Source organism: Trichechus manatus, unplaced genomic scaffold (genome assembly GCF_000243295.1).
Source record: "Trichechus manatus latirostris isolate Lorelei unplaced genomic scaffold, TriManLat1.0 scaffold00058, whole genome shotgun sequence".
Taxonomy (NCBI): Eukaryota; Metazoa; Chordata; class Mammalia; order Sirenia; family Trichechidae; genus Trichechus; species Trichechus manatus.
Window position 1 is genome coordinate 7748675 of NW_004443994.1, and position 22632 is coordinate 7771306.

A 22632-nucleotide genomic window follows, 5' to 3' on the forward strand; every position below is an offset into this window, starting at 1 on the left:
AAAAAAATAAAAATAAAAAATAAAATAAAAAAAAAAGTTCCCTGTGTGATTCTGATATGCAGGCAGGGCTGAGAACCATTGCCTTAAAGACCAAAGTAAAACTCCTAGTCAATAAGCCCCATCTACAAGCTCAGGACTTCCAATCAGCTTTTAATTGCCCACTGTTAATCATGAGCCCACAACCATGGATTACCAGACCTCCGAGGAGGACTTCTACTACTAATAGAGGGACTAACCCAAACAGAAAAAAAAAAAAAAAAAGTAACTTGGAAAAAACAAACTATGCAGGGAAAAGAAAGCTTAAAGGAACTATCATTAACATCTTTAGATAGATCATGGAATCCATGAAACAAGAAAAGAGATGGAGGAATAAATAATTGAGTTAGGGGAGAGGAAGTTGGAACCTACGGGGCGGCTGAAGGGAATATGCTCAGAGAGCAAAATGATTTGCCTCACTCACAGAACCCCAGAGAAGCTCAGGACTTGCAGCCTCCAGGTACATGGTCAGTGGGGGAGAGGCATGGTGCTGAAGAGAAGGAAAATGGTTTAAAGTCTGTATAAGGTACAGTTAGGCCCTCCAGGTTCCCTTCCCCACCACCATTCCCATCATTTCCTAAATTTATTCTCTTGAAACACTGACCTAGAGAAACTCTAGACTCAAGAAGAGTAGACTGGAGTGGAGTAAGGCTCAAGGCTGAAAGACAAGGGATTAGGCAGAAGTGTGTACAGTAAACAGTAAACCCCACCACTACAGCCCCCTTCCTTTGCCTTGCATTCAGAACACTGAGAGGCAGGCATATACCCTTTAATTTGATTTAGATACCCTTTTTGTTGTGCCCTGGTGTCGCAGTGGTTAAGAGCTTGGCTGCTAACCTAAAGGTCAGCAGTTCAAATCCACCAGCCACTCCTTGGAAACCCTACGGGGCAGTTCAACTCTGTCCTATAGAGTCGCTATGAGTTGGAATCGATCTGACTGCAACAGGTTTTTTAGGGTGTGCTGTCAAACCAATTTCTATCACAGCACTTCTCCCAGCGGAAGACAGTCGTCTTTTCTTGAATTTCTACTACCATCCTCTCTCTCAGACTTTAAGCTTTTTAAGAACAGGGGCAGCATTTTACTAGCTTTGTGTTCCCAGACCCTAAAACAGTAACTATCAATATACTAAAGACTCTCTAAATCTTTAATTGGTGCTAAACACTGAAGATACCAGGCAAAAAAAAATACCATACAAAACTTAGTTGGAAAACTAGAATATACAAGGTGGAATTTGGACTAGGTCCTGAATGAAAACTTAGAATTTATTGATGAAATGTCTGGGATTTATTATAAATAAACACAGAGCCTCCTCCACAGCGGAAAAAATCACTTGTGTTTCTATACACTAGTCACAACTGTTTTAAAATAAAATCATTTACAACCACATCAAGAAACATTAAATACCTAGAAATAAGAAAAGATATGCAAAACTTCTACACAGAAAACTACAGAACATTACTAAGAGAAACTTTAAAAGACCTAAATAAATGGAAGGATATACCATGTTCATAAATCAGAAGACTCAATATGGTTAAGATGTTAATTCTTCCGCAATTGATCTATAAATCCAATTCAATCCCAACTTCCAAAATTTGTTGAAACTGACAAGCTGATTCTGAAACTGATATAGAAATGCTAAGAGCCAAGAACAACCAAGATTATCTGAAAAAACAAAGTTGGAGGGCTTATACTACCACTTATCAAGACTTATTATAAAGCTACATTAATTAATACAGTAATATTAGTGTAAGATTAACAAATAGACCAATGAAGCAGAATAAAGTGTACAGAAACAGACTAACACTTATACAGTCACCCGATTTATGAAAAAGTGTCACAGAGCAGAGGTGCAAAGTATTTTCAATAAATGGTGCTGGGTCAAATAGATATCTATATGGTAAAAAATGAACCTTGACCCCTATGATCTACCTGGAATTTATTGTAAATGGTACACCTTAAAAGTAAAAAGTAAAACAATCAAACTACTAGAAGGTAACACAGGAAAATATCTTCATTTTTTACGCTAAGGGGAGATTTCTTAAACAGGAAACAAAAAGCAGTAACCATAACGGGCAAGATTAATAAAGTGTATTTCATTAAAAGAAAGAATTTCCATTCATCAAAAACCCCATTAAAAGAGTGAAAAGGCAAGATACGGAGTGGAAAAAGATAAATGCCATGCGTGCGTGTGTGCGTGTGTGCGTGTGTGCTTCTGAAAGGCCACAGCCATGAAAACCCTATGGAGCGCAGTTCTACTCTGCACCACATGGGATCACCATGAGTTGGAATCAACTCAAAGGCTACTGGTTTACATATATCCCAGAAAGAATGTATATCCCTAAAAAAAATTACAAATCAATTTAAAAAAGAATACCAATGAAAACTGGGCAAAGATTAAACAGGCACTTCACAAGAGGACATATAAATGGCCAATAAAAGATACTCAACCTCAATCATCAAGAAAAAATACAAAATAAAACCATAGTGATATATTACTGCACCGCTACCACAATAGCAAAAAATTTTACACTGACAAGCAGCAGCAATGATGTGGGACAATTGGAATATCATTCCCTGCTAATTGGTACAACCACTTTGGGAAAATGTTCAACAGCATGAACACTAAGTGTGATCATTCACATACAGTGTTGTTGTCAGGTGCGTTAGAATTGGTTTTCGACTCACATTGACCCTTTATGACAGAATAGAACAGCTCCCACAGTTTTCTAGGTTGTAATCTTTATGGGAGAGCCTTGGTGGCACAGTGGCTAAGAGCTTCGGCTGCTAACCAAAAGGTTGTCAGTTCGAATCCACCAATCGCTCCCTGGAAACCCTCCGGGGCAGTTCTCCTCTGTCCTACAGGGTCTCTATGAGTCGGAATCAACTCGACGGCAATGGGTTTATTTTTTGGGAGTCTTTATGGGGGCAGATGACCAGGTCCTTCTCCCTGGAAATCCCGGGTGGAACTGAAACCACCAACCTTTCCCATCTGAGCAACCAGAGCGTCTAATACACCAGCAATTCCACTCCTCCATACAATATAAGAAGGAGTCCTGGTGGTGCAGTGGTTAATCACTTGGCTGCTAACTGAAAGGTCAGCGGTTCCACAGGAATCAGCCACTCCACGGGAGAAAGGTGTGGTAGTCTGCTTTTGTAAAGATTACAGTCTTAGAAACTCTATGGGGCAGTTCTGCTCTGTCCTATATGGTCGCTATGAGACAGAACTGACTCGAAGGCAATGGGAATACCTAATAATGTTCTTAGAGTCCTTGTGTGGTGCAAACAATTAACGCTCTGTGCTGCTAACCCAAAGGTTGGAGGTTGAGTCCACCCACAGTCATCTCGAAAGATAAAGTCTGGCAATCTACTTCCAAAAAATCGGCCATTGAAAACCTTATGCCACACAGTCCTACTCTGATACACATGGGTCGCCAGGAATCAGAACGGCAACTGCGTTTGATCTGTGCAGCGGTTCATTTAGTAAAATTCATTAACAGCACACTTACAATTGTGCACTTTTTCTGTATACCTCAACAAACTTTCTAAGATTTCTTTGACACAAAGTTCTCAGAGATTTTTTTTAAGGCTAGAATTTTAGAAAAGAGCCTCTGGTAAACTGATGAAATTTTACAAATAAAATTAAAGAACAAAAGTGCCACTAACACATAACAGCCCAGAATCAAAGTAAAAACTACCAACATGATAATTTTTCTTGAACTTCATGAAGCACTGAAATTCTTTCTTACAGCAAAGAAAGGAGTTTATTATTCTACACTGTAACCCAAAGAAGAGATATCTTCGTAAGAAAATGCTGCTGCTTTGCGAAATCCCTAGACAGATGTGAGGGAACCATTCCAAAAGTTTTGGTTAACTCTCTGGTGAAAGGATACTACCTGAGATGGCAGAAGATGCCCAAAAGACAGAAAAACACAAAAATAATCACAGCAACTCTAGAGCCAACACCAATACCACAATCCAACCTACCGGAAATCCTGTGGTTAATTCGAGGCTTGCCCCGCTAGTCAAAAGGTGATTCAGTGATGGCTACAAACCCTCCCCAAGTGCATCCTTGGAGTCACCTGGCACACCTGGCTTGCCCATCACCTGCCTGGAGACACAGCCATACGCAGAATGCCAGGAAGCTAAACAGAGTCGCCAACTTTGCAGGTAAGAAGCGCAGACTGTATCATCCCCTGAGGCCACCCAGAGGGAACCCACTTCTGGCCTCGAGAGCAGGGGTGAAGGGCGCCCGAAGCTGCCCGGTCCCTCCGCCTCTCTGGGACTCTACAGGAAGACCCAACAGCCAGTTTCTTCCCCGGCGCCCGCGGAAAGAGGGTCTCGACAAGCTGCAGGCGAGGACGCGAGCGCAGGGAACTTAGGCCCCGGCGGGGTCGGGCATGCCCGCCCGGCTCGCGCGGCAAGTTTGGCTGCAGCCCCTGCCCGCTGCGCCTGGGCCCCGCCATGCGTCCCCGAGCGGTCCGGGCTTGCGGCCCGCCGGGCCTGGCGCAGCGCCCCTCACCTTGGAGACGTTGGGTGGACTCTGCCGTAAACATTAACTTCCCATCCAGCCGGCAGCCGCGCCACCGTCGCGCGTCCCAGCGCCTCGGCCCCACTCCTGGCTCCGTGGGTCGCCCTCCGACGCGCGCTGCACTAACTCACGAAGTCAGGACCGTCCTCGACCCCCACCACCGCTCCGCGCGCCGCCGCTGGCTCAACTACTGTCTGGCCCTTCACCCGTCCGCCTGCCGGGTTCTCCAGGGTCCGACCGGGCCGCGTCAGGAAAACCCAAGGCGCAGGCGCGGCAGGGCCTTAAAGAGACTGGGCTGCCTCTACCGCATAATGGATTCGTGCAGGTTAGGGGCCGGGCCGGCCGGCCAAGAAAAGGAGAAGCCGAAGGGATTGGACGGAGCGAAGCGGGGGCGGGGAAATGCCTTGCTCTCTCCGCATTTCTTTCAAAGCACCAGCCCTCAGCCCTGCAAATTGCGACCTCCCAAGTCGTTTGAACCTCCTCTTCCATGATAAAGCTGCGGAAGGCGCAAGGCGCACCCCCTCGGGGCTCGATCCCACCCTACGCTTAGGGCTGCCGACTACTCTCTGCCGTGCCTCCCACGCTCCTGTTTCCCGGGCCGCGGGCGAGGGGTGCAGACGCTCAGACTTCAAAAGGCCGCCCTGGGCTCAATAACTACCAACGTGTAAGTGGCACTTGTGATGCAAAGCACTCTACCCTCAGTAGTCTCTTCACTCTGGGTTTATGCAGAGTCTGGCAGGGGGCAGAGCATGGGCATAAGTAAATGACGTCCACTGGGCCACCATCCAACGTCCACGAAGAAATTCTTAGAAGGAAAGTACTTACTTTGGAACAGAAACAACCTGTTAATTCTCGTCCTGTCCCATGACATATGCAACGATCATTACAGCTATCTCCCTGGTTATCTGTAATAAGCATTTCAGAAGAAGAAAACTCCATTTTTTCAACAAGGTTAGGAAACACCGAGACATAGGAAGTAAAGTAATGGCCTCCACCCAGCTCTGAACTTAGAAAATTTGAAATTTAATGAGGCACATTCTGCATATAAACTAAGAGACGTCCTTGATATCAGCAAACCCTGCTGATTCTACCTCCCAACTTTTTCCTTGAGTCTGCCCTTCGCTCTCCATCTCTTCCACTACCACTCTAGTTCAGCTAATAGTCAGGAGCTACGAAGCTAGTCTTCTAATTGGTTTATCCACTTCCCCTCTAACCCATTGCCTTGGAGTAGATTCCGACTCACAACGACCCTATTGGACAGAAGAGAACTGCCCCCATAGGGTTTCCAAGAAGCAGCTGGCGGATTCGATCTGCCCACCTTTTAGTTAGCAGCCAAGCTGTTAAGCCCCTGCGCCACCAAGGCTTCACTTCCCCCTCTAGTCCCTCTCTAATCTCTTCTCCAGGCAACAACCACAATGACTTTTTCACCGGTTCCTACAAGTTCGAACCCCTGCTGAGAATTTGCATTTCTAACAATTTCCCAGAAAATGGTAATACTACTGGTTAGGGACCAATTCTGAGAACCACTAATAGAACAGTGGGTCTCAAACTTAATTATACACAAGCATCACCTGGGGGCCTTGTTAAGATGTAAATTCTGATTGAGTATATCTGGGGTGGAAATGCACGTTCCCATTCGAACTGGTTCAAAGCCCTGCTTTTTCAAAACACAAATACACCTACATAAACCACTTCAATAGCTTCCCATTCTCTTAGACAAAACTGTTTAACTAACCAAGCTTTGCATGGTCAGGAACCTTGCCTACCTCTCTACTTCTCACCATTCAGATCATATTCTGTTCTTGCTCTCTACTCCAGCCACACTAGCCTCTTCCAATCCCTCCTACTTTCCAGCTTTCTTCCTCCACAGACACTCTGCATATGCTCTGGTCTGTGCCAGGAAAGCTCTCCCAACCCTCATACTTCTGATCTCAGCTCTAGTCACCACGTTGGAGAAGCACCCTATGACCTCCCTACCTTGGCCCCATTCCCTTAACACATTGCACTGAAAAATGTAATTGTATGATTATTTGGGTGATTTTTTTTTTTTTTTTTTTTTTTTTTGGTCTGTTCCACTAGCTTATTAACTCCATGAGGCCAGGAACTTGGCTTTGTTTTGTTCAGGGTTGTGTCTCCATATTTGTTCAATACATATTGGTCTAGTGAATAAATGAGAATCATAGAATGCTAAAACTTGAACTAGACATGGCTTTAAAGGTTATGGAAGTCACGGAAAGCAGAAATGTCACAGTTTGACATTTGGAATCACAGTCTAAAAAAAAGACCCCAGTTACATTAAAACTGATTCTATATTGTTTTAGCTGGGCTGTCACAAGATTGAGGAACCTTTAAAATCTGAGTCCCTAAAGCACCTTTTATGTACCCCTATAATAATAATGACAGCTACGGGATGAACCCACAAGACAACTAATAGAATTGGTTTCTTCAAAGGAGAAGGACTCGGTGACTGGGGGAAACAAGTGGGAAGGAAACTTTTTACTGCATGCCTTTTTGTACCTTTTCAATTTTAAGCCATGTGAATGTATTACCTATTTGAAAATAAATGACACAAAAGAGTGCATACTGTATGGTTCCATTTAATAGAAATTCTAGAAAAGGCAAAATTAATCCATGGCAAAAAAAAAAAACTGGTTGCTTCTGGCAGGTTATTGTCTAGGAAGGGACATAAACTTTATGGTTGATAAAAATGTTCTATATCTTGAGAGACGTGTGAGTTACACAGGTATTATTTTATCAAAAATGTATAGGTAACATTTAGGCATTTTAAAGAAGGTAAATTTTCCTTAAAAACTGTATAAAAATAAATGAAATTTAAGAAATAGTAATAGCTAACACATAGTTGAGCACTCACTGTGTACAAGTATTGGCTAAGAAGTTTACATACATTATTTATTTTAATCTTCATACTATTCCCATGAGGCAGATATTATTATCATAACCTCCTTGCATATGAGGAAACTGAGACTCAATAAATACTTGCCCCTGTATATACAATTGGGAAAGTGGTAGAGCAGGGCTTTGAACGCAGTCTAATGCCAGAAGTGGTAAACATGAGGCCCTATATCCCCTCTCTGACATGGTTTATATATATTTCCTACCCACTAGATCAAGAGTTTCACAATGATAGAAACCATATTTTGTCTTAGGCTTCTCAGTAGCCCCAGCACTTTGCATGGTAGCTGCTCAATGTATTTTCAGTGAATGACAAGGAACAAGCCTGGGGTTGATTTTATTGCTGCAAATTACATAGGATCGCTATGAGTCAGAATTGACTTGATGGCAACAGGTTTTTTTTGTTTGTTTTGTACGTACATACATAGATACATGTAGATATATAATCAGCACTGCTGTGCTAAGTGCCTAAGTTGAGTTATCTCAAATTATGTCATAGACCTGAGGAGAGAAGCTTGTACCATTATCACTATCCCCAGTTTACCCCATTCCATCACTTACCTTGGGCACATTAATTTCTTTGGCTTACAGTTTAATCTTTTCACTGAATAACTAATTCTAACCAGAGAGCAGACTATTGCCCTCCTTCCAAGCCTCTCATAAGTGCTTAAGCACTTGCGTAAGTGAAATTTCACTCCGTGAATTTCACACAAACACCACTCCTGCTCCAGCTCTCCCTGACTCTGCTGTTCACTCTAGAAGCCCACACAAGGAATAGAAGATGGAGGACACATGAGGGCAGTGGGCAGTGACACCCTCCTCAGAGAGAGCTTTATGTGCAATAAATTCAGTTACTAATTCAAAGTTTTCTATTTTTTGATGCTGCACACTCTTAGCGCTGATTCGTGTCACTGTCAGGGAGGGAAACAAAAGGAGGGTCTGAGTTCTATCCCCTCTAAACCTGGCAAGGGTTAAATCCCAGACTGTCATACTCTACTGCTAAAGGTGTTTAAACCAGCCATGTGAGTGAGCTCCATTGCTCACAGAAAGGAAAAGCAGAGGCATTTCCCTCAGAGGCAAAAAAAACAACTCAAGATACAGAAGGTGGGGTGTTGTTCACCAATGGGTTTGACTCACTAGTGGAGTCAAAGCCATTGGTGAACAATACCCCAGCTTCAGCCCGGACAACCGTCATTTGGGCTTCCTTAGAGAACTGCTCATCATGGTTACATTCTAGGACCGTGTTGTCCAATACAGCAGCCCACTAGCCACATGTGGCTATTTACATTTAAACTTACATTAATTTAAATAAGTTAAAAATTCAGTTCCTCAGTCACACTAGCACATTTCAAGTGCTCAAAAATAGCCACAAGTGGCTAGTGGCTACTGTCTTGGACAGCACATATGTAGGACATTTCCATCCATCAGAAAGGTCTACTAGCAGTGCTATTCTAGAAAAAAGGAGAAACAGTACTCCATTGTACCTCTCAGCTAGTGTTCAAGAACTTTTTGCTTTGGAAAAATGAAGGTATGCAATCAAATAGTTAACAGCCTGTCTCATTAGGTGTGTTGCTTTCCACAATATACTAATCCAAAAGGCATTCAAACCGTGGCCTCTCCATTCACTGGAGTTATAAGGATGGGTTTAACCTTGCTACCTCCACCACAGTCCATTGCTTACAAGACACTGACATATTAGGAAGAATATTGTTGAGAAGCACAGAATTCTATTTCTATCTCTTGGCATTTGGATACAAGCAGAGACTGGATCTTCCATGGGTGTGGTAAAGAACAAACTCTCTGAATCTAGAGCTTGGACATGACTTCTATAGCTCATAGTAGACATTCAAAATGTCAACCCAGCAACAGCATTTGAAACTGCACAACCAAAATGGGAAATCAGTAGAGACATTTTTAAGAAATGATTTTACTCAAGTGCCCACCAAAAGGAGAAGTCCATTCATTTCTTAACTTTCTGAAATATTTGTTTTAAAGCAAGATAAAATTCTGTGCAACTACAGTAGTAATTCCACTAAAGCTATCCATTTTCTGGGAACTAGTAACCTCTACATTAATGCAAGTGACTAGACTGTGACCTGAAACTTCAAGTATGGTTGCCAAAAGTGTGCTTAACCTCTTTGAGCCCCAGTCTTCTCATCCATAAACTGGAGATAATATCTATTAAAGCATTAAAGTGAAAATTAAGTGAAATAATATATGCAAGGCACATAATAAGTATTCAACACATGGTAGCTATTATAATTGTTATTATCCATTCCCACAAAACACCACCATGCAAAAATAAATAAGTTAAAAGACTCTGAAATTAGAAAAATTCTAACTCTACCACCTCCTGATTGTCTGACGATTGACCTCTCTAAACTTTCAATTCTTTATCAAGCAAATAAGGATTAAGAAGAGTCCCCAACAATAGATGTGTTCGTTAGATGTGTTATTTCGTGTGAAAATGTTCTAATAACAGTAAAGCCAAGTACAAACTTTAGCTAGTGTTATGTGGCACTCTGCCCCCACCTCCAGCAAAAAAAAGATCAGGGAACTACATTTGGGAGAATCATGCTTTACAGTAAAATTAATTTAGATTTTATTATAAACTGTGCCCCTAACACAACTGGGAAGCAACAAACTGCTGAAGCCATCACTGAGAACACACTGCCACCAAACAGAATTTGTGAACAAATACTCTGGCTACCAGTCACTTTCCTTAGCTAATCATTTTTTCTCCAGATGAGAAATCTGAAGCCCCTGCAGACACAGCAGGCCTTCTCTGTGAATGATAACCAGCAGCCAGTTACAGCAAGGAGAGAAATGGTGTTGAATTACAAAAAGCCAGTTACTAAAATACCTTTTTTTACAGATGTGGAATTAAACCTAATGCTTCATAAATCCTTGTTCATCACCTGAGTGGCCATAATACAGCAAGATAACATTCTTAGAATAAAACAAGTCATTTTAAAAAGCTGTTTCTGTGTTTTGAAGATTAAACAAAGTAAACAAATCCCTAACTCAACACTGAAATATTTCCTGTTGCAGCAATTCCATTTTTATAGTTTTAATATAAAATCAAACATCGTTTCAGACATTTACCTGCTTCCCACTAGGGTTTCTAAAGGCAGCAGTCATTTTGGTGGTAACCATGATAAGCAGAGAAGATTGGGAGATGAGGGATTTGAATTGAATTTATAGCTGACTCATAGGGAGTGTTTACAACGACATTGCTACCGGGATCCACCCATTTAACACCCTTTCAGTTCCATCCTATACATTTGTTAGCTAGTACCTTTAGGGGAAGCTGGGAATGTGGAGGACTAAGAATGCTGAAGCCAAAGCTTCTTGGTCATATGAGTGCTAACTGATTTTGTTTTCCTTCCTCCCTTTCATGCTTCAGTGACTTGATTTGTCTGAGAATGACCCTGTAACTGATACCGTGTTTGGGGTGCTGATTCTGAGGCACTGACTAGAAACTTCTATATACTAGGTGGTTTCAGTTCTTGGAACTTGACACTGGACAAAATTATTAATTTCGTAGTTCTCCAGGATCCCTGCTAGAGGATTTTCCTTTTTTTTTTTTTACTCTTTAGCTGAGGTTTTGGAATACTACAAATTGTTCTATTAATGGATATTGCAGTTGTGTTACTTACCAAAACCATAAATCCATTGCCATCAAGTCGATTCTGACTCATAGCGACCCTATAAAGGAGCCCTGGTGGTGCAGCGGTTAAAGCGCTCGACTGCCAACCAAAAGGTTGGCAGTTCAACCCCACCAGCCGCTCTGAGGGAGAAAGATGTGCCAGTCAGCTTCCGTAAGGATTTACAGCCTTGGAAATCCTATGAGGCAGTTCTATTTTGCTGTTAACATGGTCGCTATGAGTTGTTTACTTAAAAATCCATTGCCGTTGAGTTGATTCCAACTCATATCAACCCTATAGGACAGAGTAGAGCTGCCCCGTAGGGTTTCCAGGGAGTGGCTGATGGATTCCAACTGCCGACCTTTTGGTTAGCACCCAGGCTCTTAGCCACTGCACCACCAGGGCTTCAAACACACATTCAACATGGGGCATTAACCCACAACTCTGAGATTAAGAGTCTCAGGCTCTACCAACAGAGCTAGCCGGGCAAAGTTACTTCTAACAAGGATGGGATGCTTAGGGACCACTAATTCTGAGAGCTTATCTATAAAATACAGAAGCAAGTGAGACACCTTGTGAGAGGTATCTAAATAGAGAGAAAGCCACTTCTTTGATTCTCTTGAAAGAGATCTGACATAACAGGTTGGTTTTAAGGGACTGCTTCTCTAATAACAATTACTTACGTTTTTAGAACAGTTACCATGAGCCAGGCACTGTGAAGGCACTTTTCATCTTCACCATAACTCTATTGGTATCCTCATTCACAAGTGAACCCCAAAGAAGTCACTAAAAATTCTTCATTTATTTATTCATTCGTTCATTTATAAACATTCATTAAGGGCATACGGTTGTGTGAGGCATTTTCCTAAAAGGAAGGACAATAATTTTTTTTAAGCTCCTACAACATGTCAAATCTACAAATCTGTCTTGGAAGAAATACAGCCAAATACTCCTTGGAAGCAAGAATGGCAAGACTATGTCTCACATACACTGGACGTATTATCAGGAGGGATCAGTCCCTGGAGAAGCACATCATGCTTGGTAAAGTAGAGGATCAGAGAAAAAGAGGAAAACCCTCAACGAGATAGATTGACACAGTGGCTGCAGCAATGGGCTCAAGCATATCAACGATTGTGAGGATGGCTGCAGGACTGGGATGTGTTTCCTTCTGTTGTACGTAGGGTCGCTATGAGTCAGAACTGACTTGACGGCACCTAACAACAACAACACAACATGTCGTGAATAACATCTCATGCTTTCACATGAGGCAGCCATTAGTAGGCCCATTTAAAAGAGGAGGAAGCTACAAGCATACGAAAAGCTGCTCAGCATCATTGGTCATGAAACCAAACCCATTGCCTTCAAGTCGATTCCAACTCATAGCTACCCAACAGGACAGAGTTGAATTGCCTCATAGGGTTTCCAAGGCTGTAATCTTTACAGAAGCAGACTGCCACATTCTTCTCCCGTGGAGGGCTGGTGGGTTCAAATGACCAATGTTTTTGTTAGCAGCCGAGTGCTTAACCACTGCACCACCAGGGCTCCTGGCATTAGTCATTAAGAAACTACAAATCAAAACCATAAGGTACCACTTCACTATAATAATAATAATAAAAACCGAAACAGAAAATAAGTGTTGATGAGGATGTGAAGAAATTGGTACCCTTGTACATTGCTGGTGGGAATATAAAAACAGTTTGGTGGTTCCTCAAAAAGTTAAACATAGAACTACCATATGACTCAGCAATTCCATTTGCAGGTATAGATCCAAAAGAATTGAAAACATGGACTCAAACAAATACTTTTACATACATGTTCATAGCAACACTATTCACGATAGCCAAAAGGTGGTAACAACCCAAATGTCCATCAATGAATGGATAAATAAAATGTGTTATATCCATACAATGAAATATTATTCAGCCATAAAAAAAGAATGAAGTACTGATGCACACTACAACATGGATGAACCTCAAAAATATTATGCGAAGTGAAAGAAACTGGGCACATAAGGTCACATATTGTATGATTCCATTTATATGAAATATCCAGAATAGGTAAATCCATAGAAGCAGAATGCAGATTGGTGGTTGCTAGGGGTTGTGGGGAGGTGAGTGGGGAATAGGGAGTAACTACTTGATGGATAAGGGGGTTACTTTTGAGGTAATGAAAATGTTTGGAACTAGATAGAGATGATGGTTGCATAACATTGTGAATGTACTAAATGCCACTGAATTGTTCACCTTAACAATAGTTAATTTTGTATTATACTCCCTAGACCCACTACAGAGCTGTTATTCTTGGGCTTCCTTTCGCCATCATCCTGGGAATTCCCTTCACCTGTCTTCAATATTAGAGCCTCTGACTCCTGAATCTCACATCTGTCTTGGTTTCCACCCTTGTTTGGATGGAGTACATCTTCTAATAGCTTTTTGAGAAAGGATGCATGAGAAGTAAATTTTTTAGTCATGGTATGTCTGAATATACCTTTGTCCTATTCTTACGCTTGATTGATAATTTAGTTTGGCATAGAATTCTGAGTTAGAAATAATTTATCTTCAGAATTTTCAAGGTATTTCTTCACTGCCTTTTACCTTTTGTTGTTGAAGTAGGTAAGTCTATTGTCATTCTGGTTTCTCAGAATCTGTGACCTCTGATCTCATTCTTTCTGTGAGTATTTAGAATCTTTATCCCTCAGTGTTCTGGAATTTCACAGTGATGTACCTTCGAATGTGTATATGATCATTGTATTAGATATTCATTTATTGTACAGAATATTCGTGTCCTTCAGTTCTGGGGGATTTTATTGTATCATTTTTTTTATAATTTTTCTCACCTTTGTTTTCTCTTTTAGAAATTCCTTTTTATTGGATGTTAGACCTACTAAATCAATTCTCTATTTTTTTTCCTATTTTACACCTCTTTGTCATTTTGTTCTGTTTTCTAGAAAAGATCCTCAACTTAATCTTCCAAACCTTCTAATTAACTTTTTATTTCTGCTATCATATTTTTAATTTCACAGAAGTCTCTTGCTCTTTGAATGTTTCCTTTTTTGAAATTTATATTATTCTGTTCTTGTTTCATGATATAATGCTTTCTCTTTTTTGTTGAGGATGTTGTTGTTGTGTGCCATCAAGTCAATTCCAAATCATACCAGCCCCATGTGACAGAGTAGAACTGCTTCATAGGTTTTCCTAGGCTGTAATTTTTATGGGAAAGGAGCCCTGGTGGTGCAGTGTTTAAGCACTCGACTGCTAACTGAAAGGTGTACAATTGGAACCCACTAGCCACTCCTGGGAGAAAGATGTGGCAGTCTGCTTCTGTAAAGATTAGAGCCTTGGAAATCCTATGGAGCAGTTCTAGTCTGTCCTATAGGGTCACTATGAGTCACAATCGACTCAATGGCAATGAGTTTAGTTTTGATTTTTAATCTTTACAGGAGTAGATCGCCAGGTCTTTTCTCCCATAGAGCTGTTGGTGGGTTCGAACCGCCAACATTTTGATTAGCAGCCAAGCTTTTAACCACTGTGCCACCAAGGCAAGGATATTACAGGGTACATTTTTTAAAAGCCTCTTTTCAGCCTCTGTTTCTTCTTTCAATATAGAGGCCTTCCTTGATGCCTAATGATCCTTAGGCTCTTCAATCCTAATTAGGAGTGAGGCACCAAAAAGTTGTTTGGAAGAGTGTTTTGCTAGGTAAAGACTTGAGGTAAGAAGGTCTGCTGATAACTAGAGTTCAGTGAGGGCAATGCAATGCGCACTCTACTTTTCACCAGGGAACTCTGCCCCTAATGTTAGTACACATGTAGGTCTTTTCTCTTGACCCTCTAAGTTCCCCTTCGTTAGTCTCAGGTTTAAAGATTAAACCTTGGTTGTTGGCATTCAGGGAGCTGGTTGGGAAAAGGGGCCTGGAATCTCACTATTCAGTATGTAGATTTTTTTCTTTAACTCTTCGGTTTTATACAGTGGCTTATTCTACTTTGGAGCCCTAGTGGCGCAGTTAAGTGTTAGCTGCTAACCCAAAGGTCGGCAGTTCAAATTCACCAGCTGCTCCTTGCAAACCCTATGGGGCAGTTCTACTCTGTCCTATAGGGTTGCTGTGAGTCAGAATCAATTGATGGCAATGGGTTTGGTTTTGGGTTATTCTACTTTGGTGTCCCCAAATCCTAATTTTGCCAAATTATCTCTTGTCCGGGTTACAGAGGACAGTTGCCTGACTACATGAGATGGGGAAGGGCATCTGGGGCATAACAGCTCCAGTTCTTTTGTTTTACCCTTTATTCTCCCCTCAGAATACCTAATGTGTATAATTTTTTAAATTTCCTGGGGTTCTAGAGCATGGATAAACTTGTTTTTAGTTAGTTCCCCTCTCCACCCTCAATAGGCACTGAGGATTCAGTTTCCTCTGCTGGGTTACCATTAATCAATCTCTTTTGCATCCACCAAAGATTTGTTGATACCTCTTCTTCGTGGTCTCTTCTCTTGTTCTCTTTGTCACTGTGGATTTAAACCTTGTTTTTGTTCCCTTTACTGCCATTTTCATAGACTTTCAGGAGTGGACAGAGATAAAGGAGTGTATTTAATTGGCTATGGGTAACCAAATGGGCATTTGATCTTTATAATACAAAAAAAAAAAAAAATGTTTCTTACTGAGACAATCCACCCTGGTACTATGATCAGTTAGGCTTTCCCTTTTTTTGAATGCTCTGCAAAGCATAGTAATGCTTTGATTTTTAAGGAATTAAAAATCAGTGCTTTTAGCAGAATGCAAAGTGAGTGGTTTTTGAGTCATTTGACAAGTTGAGTTTTTAAAATATGAATCATAGAATGAATAATGTCTAAAATCCTGCTTAAGTAACTGCTTCATTGCCCAAGTGCAGCAATTAGTTTATCTGATTTTTAATCAATAGCTAGGTGCCCTTTGGGACTCCAAAATAGCAACTTCCCCAACTCTGATTCCAATCAATATGTTATATCTATAGTTTTAGAAACATGCAAAAGCCAGTATGTGACATAAACCAGGAAAGAATCCTTCAGTTGGAATCCTTAGAGGTTGAAGGAGATTTTTTGTTTCTCCTGCATTTTGTTGCCATTTACTTTTTGCCCAGAACCGCTAAGGAATAGGAGGCTGGGAGGGCCAGTCTCCCTGCCATGATTCCAGTATAGCAGGGTCCTCAGTCTAACTGTAAAGTCTCTGAACCACAAGGAAAGAGGCACCTAGGACACTCCTCTCCATGAATCCCAGAGGGCCACAGAAGAAGGGGCATGGAGAGCAAGCAACTGTGGAAGTAGATCCTCAGCAATAGCATCAGTGACATGAAAGTTCTCTAGAGGACCAAGCTCAGCTTTGTGTAGCCACTTCAGGTTGAACATTAGTTGAGGGACTTCTACTTCCCACAGAAGTTCTAATTGGGTCTTGTGAGCTATTTGGAGGATCCTATTTTCATTAGAACCGCTTGCCCTCTTTCCCTTCTTCCACTGTCTCTACTGGATATTCTAAAACTCTTAAGCTGATCTATGCCCAAAGTATACCCCACATTTACTATGTGCCAAGTAGAATGCTAGGCACTCACATGAACTATATTATTTAATACCCACAACAACCCTATGAGGTAAGAATTATTATATTTCCACTTAACAGATGAAGAAACTGAGTTTTAGAGCAGTTAAGCAATTTTTCTTAAAGCCATACACATGAATAAGCCATGGAATCAGGACTCAAACATAACTGTTAAAAAGTCCATATTCTAGGACATTCCTTCGGTCTTAAATGGGTCTCATATGCTTAGTTCCCAGTTCACCAGTGAAATCCCTGAAACTGCTTCAAAGCTGAGAGCCACAAGCCTGCGGGTGGACAGCATGGTCACTGTGATCCTTGCTCTAGCTCTCAGTCTCTGTGAGCTTCCAGAGAAATTAGTCCAAATGAATTCCAACAGTGTGGTTAGGCAACTGTAAGAGAGGCAGGTAGGCAAGCCTAACCACTCACTGTAGTTTTGAAGGCAACACCCACAGAGGGAAGTTTCCATTCTCCATATTGGCTTATCTAACATTGCCCAGATTCACAATCTACAACAGTGTAGGGATTTTGCAGACAGGCTGTCTTTAACCAGAAACATTTTAATCATTAAATTCTTCAAGTTTGTCTTTGGGACCTGCCTCCTCTCAATTCTCTAATTTTTTCTCTCTCTTATTATTATTACGAGAAGCCTATTGCCCCCATACTTTCTCCTTCCTAATCTCATTCAAAATCCTTTTTTAGGATAAGAATGTTTAAAGTTATTCACTCCTAGGTGTGATTTTCAATAGTTGTCCTTCCCAGCAGAATTTGCATTTGTATTTTCATAAACCTTTATTTAATTGACTAGATTTCTGATAATGTAATATTAGGTTTTAGCCAACAGCTGGGAGGCATTGGTGGTTCAGTGGTAGAATTCTTACCTTCCATGTGGGAGACCTGGATTTGATTCCTGCCAATGCACCTCATGTGCAGTCACCACTCTTCTGTCATTGGAGGCTTGTGTGTTGGCTGTGATGGTGAACAGGTTTCAGTGCAGCTTCCAGACTAAGACAGACTAGGAAGAAAAGCCCGGCAATCTACTTTCAAAAATCAGCCAACAAAAACCCCATAGATCACAATGGTTCAATCTGCAACTGATCATGGGGGTGGTACAGGACCGGGCAGCGTTTCATTCAGTTAGGCATGGAGTCACCATAAGTCGGGGGCCACCTTGAACAATAACAACAACAGCCAACAGCTGGAGAGGGATTCAGCAGCTCTGCAGCTTTCTGGTTGTTCTAAAATAATCCCCTGTTATCTCTTGCCGGGGATCCCTGGTGGCGCAGTGGTTAAGCACTCGGCTGTTAACCAAAAGATCAGCTGTTTGAACCCAGCAGCTGTTCTGCAGGAGAAAGATGGGGCAGTCTGCTTCCATAAAAATTACAGCCTTGGAAACCCTGTGGGGCAGTTCTACTCTGTCATATAGGGTCACTATAAGTCAGAATCCACTCGATGGCAATGAGTTTGGTTTTGGTTAGGTTATCTCTTGCCTGCCTTCTTTGCATCTAGTCCTATTTGGAAGAAACTTTCTTTGTATTCAGGCCCTGATAAAACACCAGTTGCCCTGGAGTTGACACACAACCCCATGTGTGTCAGAGTAGAACTGTGCTCCATAGGGTTTTCAATGGCTGATTGCTCAGAAATAGATCACCAGGCCTTTCTTCTGAGGAGCTCTGGTGGCACTGTGATTAAGAACTTGGCTATTAACCAAAAGGATGGCAGTTCAAATCCACCAGCCACTTCTTGGAAACCCTATAGGGCAGTTCTATTGTGTCCTATAGGGACGCTATGAGTCGAAATTGACTCAACAGCAACGTGTTTTATTTATTTATTTTTTTCTTCTGAGGTGCCTCTGGGTGAACTCGAACTGCCAACCTTTCAGTTAGCAGCCAAGCACATTAACCTTTTGCACCACCCAGGGATTCCCTCAGGCCCTGATACTTTCCCCCATATCCAGTTCAAGAGAAAAACCTGAAAACTAAGATTATGAAGCATGAGGGTAGGATTTAGGTTTATATGTATTTCCATCAATACTGCTAATAATAATTGACATTGAATATTTATTTAATCCTCACAGAAACTCTGGGAGGTAGGTGCTGTTATTATTGCAATTTTACAGACAGAGAATTTGGGGCTCAGAGACATAATAAGTGGTAGAGCCGTGTTAAAAGCTAGAACCCACTCACTCTAAAAACCAGTCTTAACAGGTACAGCTTAACATACATCCCACAGAAACAGGGTGCAGAGAAATAGATTACAGAGGCAACATAAATTAGCTCTGGGGAAATTGAATGGCCATATATTGTCAAAGTTGACTACATCAAAATTCCAGTCTTAAGCCCCATTTTTCTAATAGTTAATGACTTTAAAATTAGATACATAGGAACCCAAGGTTGAGTAAGGATATTGTTGATGTGTTGTGAGATTGTTAACCATTATCATAGGGCAACATGTGTAGTAACTGTTAAATGAGAAACTATTTTGTTCTGTAAGCCTTCATCTTAAGTGAGAATAACAGCACAATTCAAAGAGCGTAGTCAATGTCACTGAACTGTGCATGTAGAAATTTTTGAAATGGTGTATCTCTGGCTATGTGTATTTTCACCAAAAAAAAAAAAAAAGAGGTTGAGAAGTTAGAGGGTTGATATGTTGTGGGGTTGTTAACCAATGTTATAAAACAACATGCGTACTTCTGTTTCATGAGAAACTATTTGTTCTGTAAGCCTTCACCTGAACTACAATAAAAAATAAATAAATAAAATAATAAAATAAAATTAGATACATATTTCTGCAAAAGTCTCGGGATGGGAAAGGGAGTTTTAAAAAGCACAACCAGTAGAGTCTTTAAGGTGAAATGGAAAAGCCAATTCTTATACAAATTTTAAATGTTCAAATTACGAAGTTAGGCTGAGAACGGCAGTTACCCTGTCTTTTAACGTGAAACGGCAGGCTTGAAGATTTGTGGTACGCAGTAATTTACCTTCCCACAAGATTTCTCTTTGCGGATTATTTCAGATGTCAGCTGGGGAGCCCCCTTGCCTCTCAGACAGTTAGTTGAATTCAGTTTAATCCTCCAGTTCCTGAGGTCTATAAAATCCAATGTCCTCGCCAGGATTTCTGCTAATTCTTAGTGGTTTGGGATTCCATGATCGTCTTTCCTTTGGCTCACGTGTTGATTGGGGTTTGCTGTCTTTGTTCCTTCTGCATGAATGCCAAACCAGAACTCAGTCCTTGATAAGTTTCCACAGAAAATTCACTTCTACCACCACCACCATTCACCATTTTGTGAATTTTAATAGATCATACATCAGATATGTGGGATCATGAAGAGGGGACAACTCATAGAAAATTACTTAAATGGCTTTACTTCCTCTCTCTTCTTTTCTCTCGCATTCTTCATCTGATTTTCTGAATAGCAGCTTAGCAAACTTGTTGATTGAACATGTCCTTGAGATCTCACCCTCTACGCTAGCAGCACCTCACCCAAGTATTTCCTCCAGTAGATAGATACTGTGTTCTCCCTGAGAAATTCTGGTGCAGGAAAAAAAAGTATCCACTTTATTGAAAAGGAAAACCTTGCTTTGTTCTAGGAATGAAGATGTCTTTCTTAAGTCTTTAACAAATGTGTTAAGTGATGATGATGGCAAAAACTAAAACAAAACTAAAGTCGCTTTAGTTTTATACTTTTGGTGGATGAAGAATTATTCTAAATTGGATAGTTTTTAAAGCAGAGCCATTTGAGAAATTTTCTTGCCTGGGCCTTTACTTCTCCTATGATCAGGATGACTGTGTTTTAATGATTATTTCAATGATAAGTGACCTAAGAAAGTGCACATAATGAACTAGAGACAAACATTCAAGTTTAATAAGGAAGTAAAAACTACACCTACTTGTGTCCATACTAATGCTGATCAGAACCTGTTATTCTGATGTAAACACTGCAACTACACTGGTTATGTGAGACCTGAAGTTGGGCAAAGTTCAAAGGATCTCAATTACACCAACTCAAAAACTGAAGATAAGCGGTGGTTCCGTGGAACAAGTCTCACCTTCCATGCAGGAGACCCAGGTTTGATTCCTGGCCAGCGCACCTCTAGCGCAGCCACCACCCGTCTATCAGTGGAGGCTTGCATGTTGCTATGATGCTTAAAAAGTTTCAGCGGGGCTTCCAGACTAAGACTAGGCCTGGCGATCTACTTCCAAAAATTAGCCAGTGAAAACCCTATGGATCACAATGATCCAATCTGCAACTGATCATGGGGATGGCTCAAGACAGGGCAGCGTTTCGTTCAGTTGTGTATGTACTCACCATGAGTCGGGGCCAACTCGACAGCTGCTAACAACAAGAACAACCATCAAGCCAGGAAGATAAGTGTTGTGGGTCACTACAAATAACCAACCAGTGATGGCTTTAGGATTTCTACATAGAGGAGCATAGGGCAGCTTTCTAGGTAGGGAGATAGGGCGAGGGAACAGGTCTTGAAGCTGCATTTACATAGCACTTCACAGAAACTGAGAAAACACCAATTGTCTATATCAACGACTGGAGGTGTGGATGAAGATAATGTAGATACTAAAACTCATTCTCCGCACTTTGATGCTACTCCCTGAGGCCCAAAACGGTCTAGAATCTTTCTGGCACGTTGATTTCAGACTCAAAGCCATCCCAGAATTGATCCAGTCTCTTAAAATCTTCAGAATATACAAATTCACTACTACTGATAGCCTCAGACATTCTTGAAAAGGAGTCCTACCTTGTGCCAGCCTTTGCCTCAATCAAAGACTGGCAGCAGGCATTCTAGTTAAAAGAGAGGGGCAAAAAATCAGGACAGAGTGGGGCTAGGAGGTACAATTGGTTCCACAGATGAAGAGAAAGTGTCCATCTGTATTACTTAAAACAGAAATACAAAAGACTGTTGTGGCACACATATAAGGTGTCTCATATTTTATGGTCAAACTCAGAAGTGCACGTGAATATGATCTGTGTAATATCCATAAAGTTCTGTACCTACTTCCTTGTTTTGGGATAACACTTTGAGTGGTGAGGCCACTTATTGACAACTACTGACTCTGTCATTGACCTCCTTTCCTGAGGCATGTGCCCCAGCCTTCTGAAACACACACACACACACACACACACACACACACTCACTCACTCACTCACTGACCTGCTCCTGCCCTATATTATTAGAAATAGAGGGATCTTGGCTAACTTTTCCCAGCCTTTCACCTTTATATTCCTCCTTTACTTCCCAGTTTTTGAGCCAGTAGCTGCAACCTTCTTCAGGTACACTTGAATGAAGGGGAGTGGATCATTTGTTCCTTTCCCTTTATTCCTTCTGCATCTAAAAATACAGCTTTATCTTCCAGCAGCTTCCAGAACACACTCCTCCTTCTGGTGCACAGTGGCACTGCAAGCAATAGTAAGTGAAAACTTACATATGTCTAAAAATACCATCAATAAATTTAAAAGGCGAATAACAACCCAGGAAAAACGTTAATGTTCTTAATACATTAAAAAAAAAACCTTACAAATCAATAGGGGGAAAGACCAACATGCCAATAGAAACATTAACATAGATTACAAATAAGTAATTCACAAAAGAAGAAACATAAATCATCAACTAATATAGAAAGCATTTCAGACTTATTAGCAATCAAATATTTATAAATTAAAAAATCACAGTAAGTAATTTTTTGCTTATCTAATTGGTAAGGATGTTACCAATACTGAAATATTTATGGACGAAATGATATGATTTATGGGATTCCTTCAAAATAATCCAAGTGGGGGAAAACGCAGTTGGGTGGTATATGAAACAAGATTGTCCATGAGTTGGTGATTATTGAAGCCAGGTGATGGGCACATGGGGGCTTATTATAATATTTTATCTATTTTCATATATATATGTGTATGTATATATACATATATATATATATATATATATAT

At 41.0% G+C, this 22632-nt stretch overlaps 1 protein-coding gene across 2 annotated transcripts in view; it reads right to left on the minus strand.

The window, feature by feature from the left end:
- EVI5 (ecotropic viral integration site 5) overlaps nucleotides 1–4761 on the minus strand; it is a 286322-nt gene extending 281561 nt beyond the window's left edge. For both annotated transcript variants that reach the window (XM_023733439.1, XM_023733437.1), the window contains exon 1: nucleotides 4557–4761. The gene's annotated coding sequence lies outside the window, so the exon portion shown is untranslated. The remainder of the gene's footprint in view (nucleotides 1–4556) is intronic.
- Nucleotides 4762–22632: the final 17871 nt, after the last annotated feature.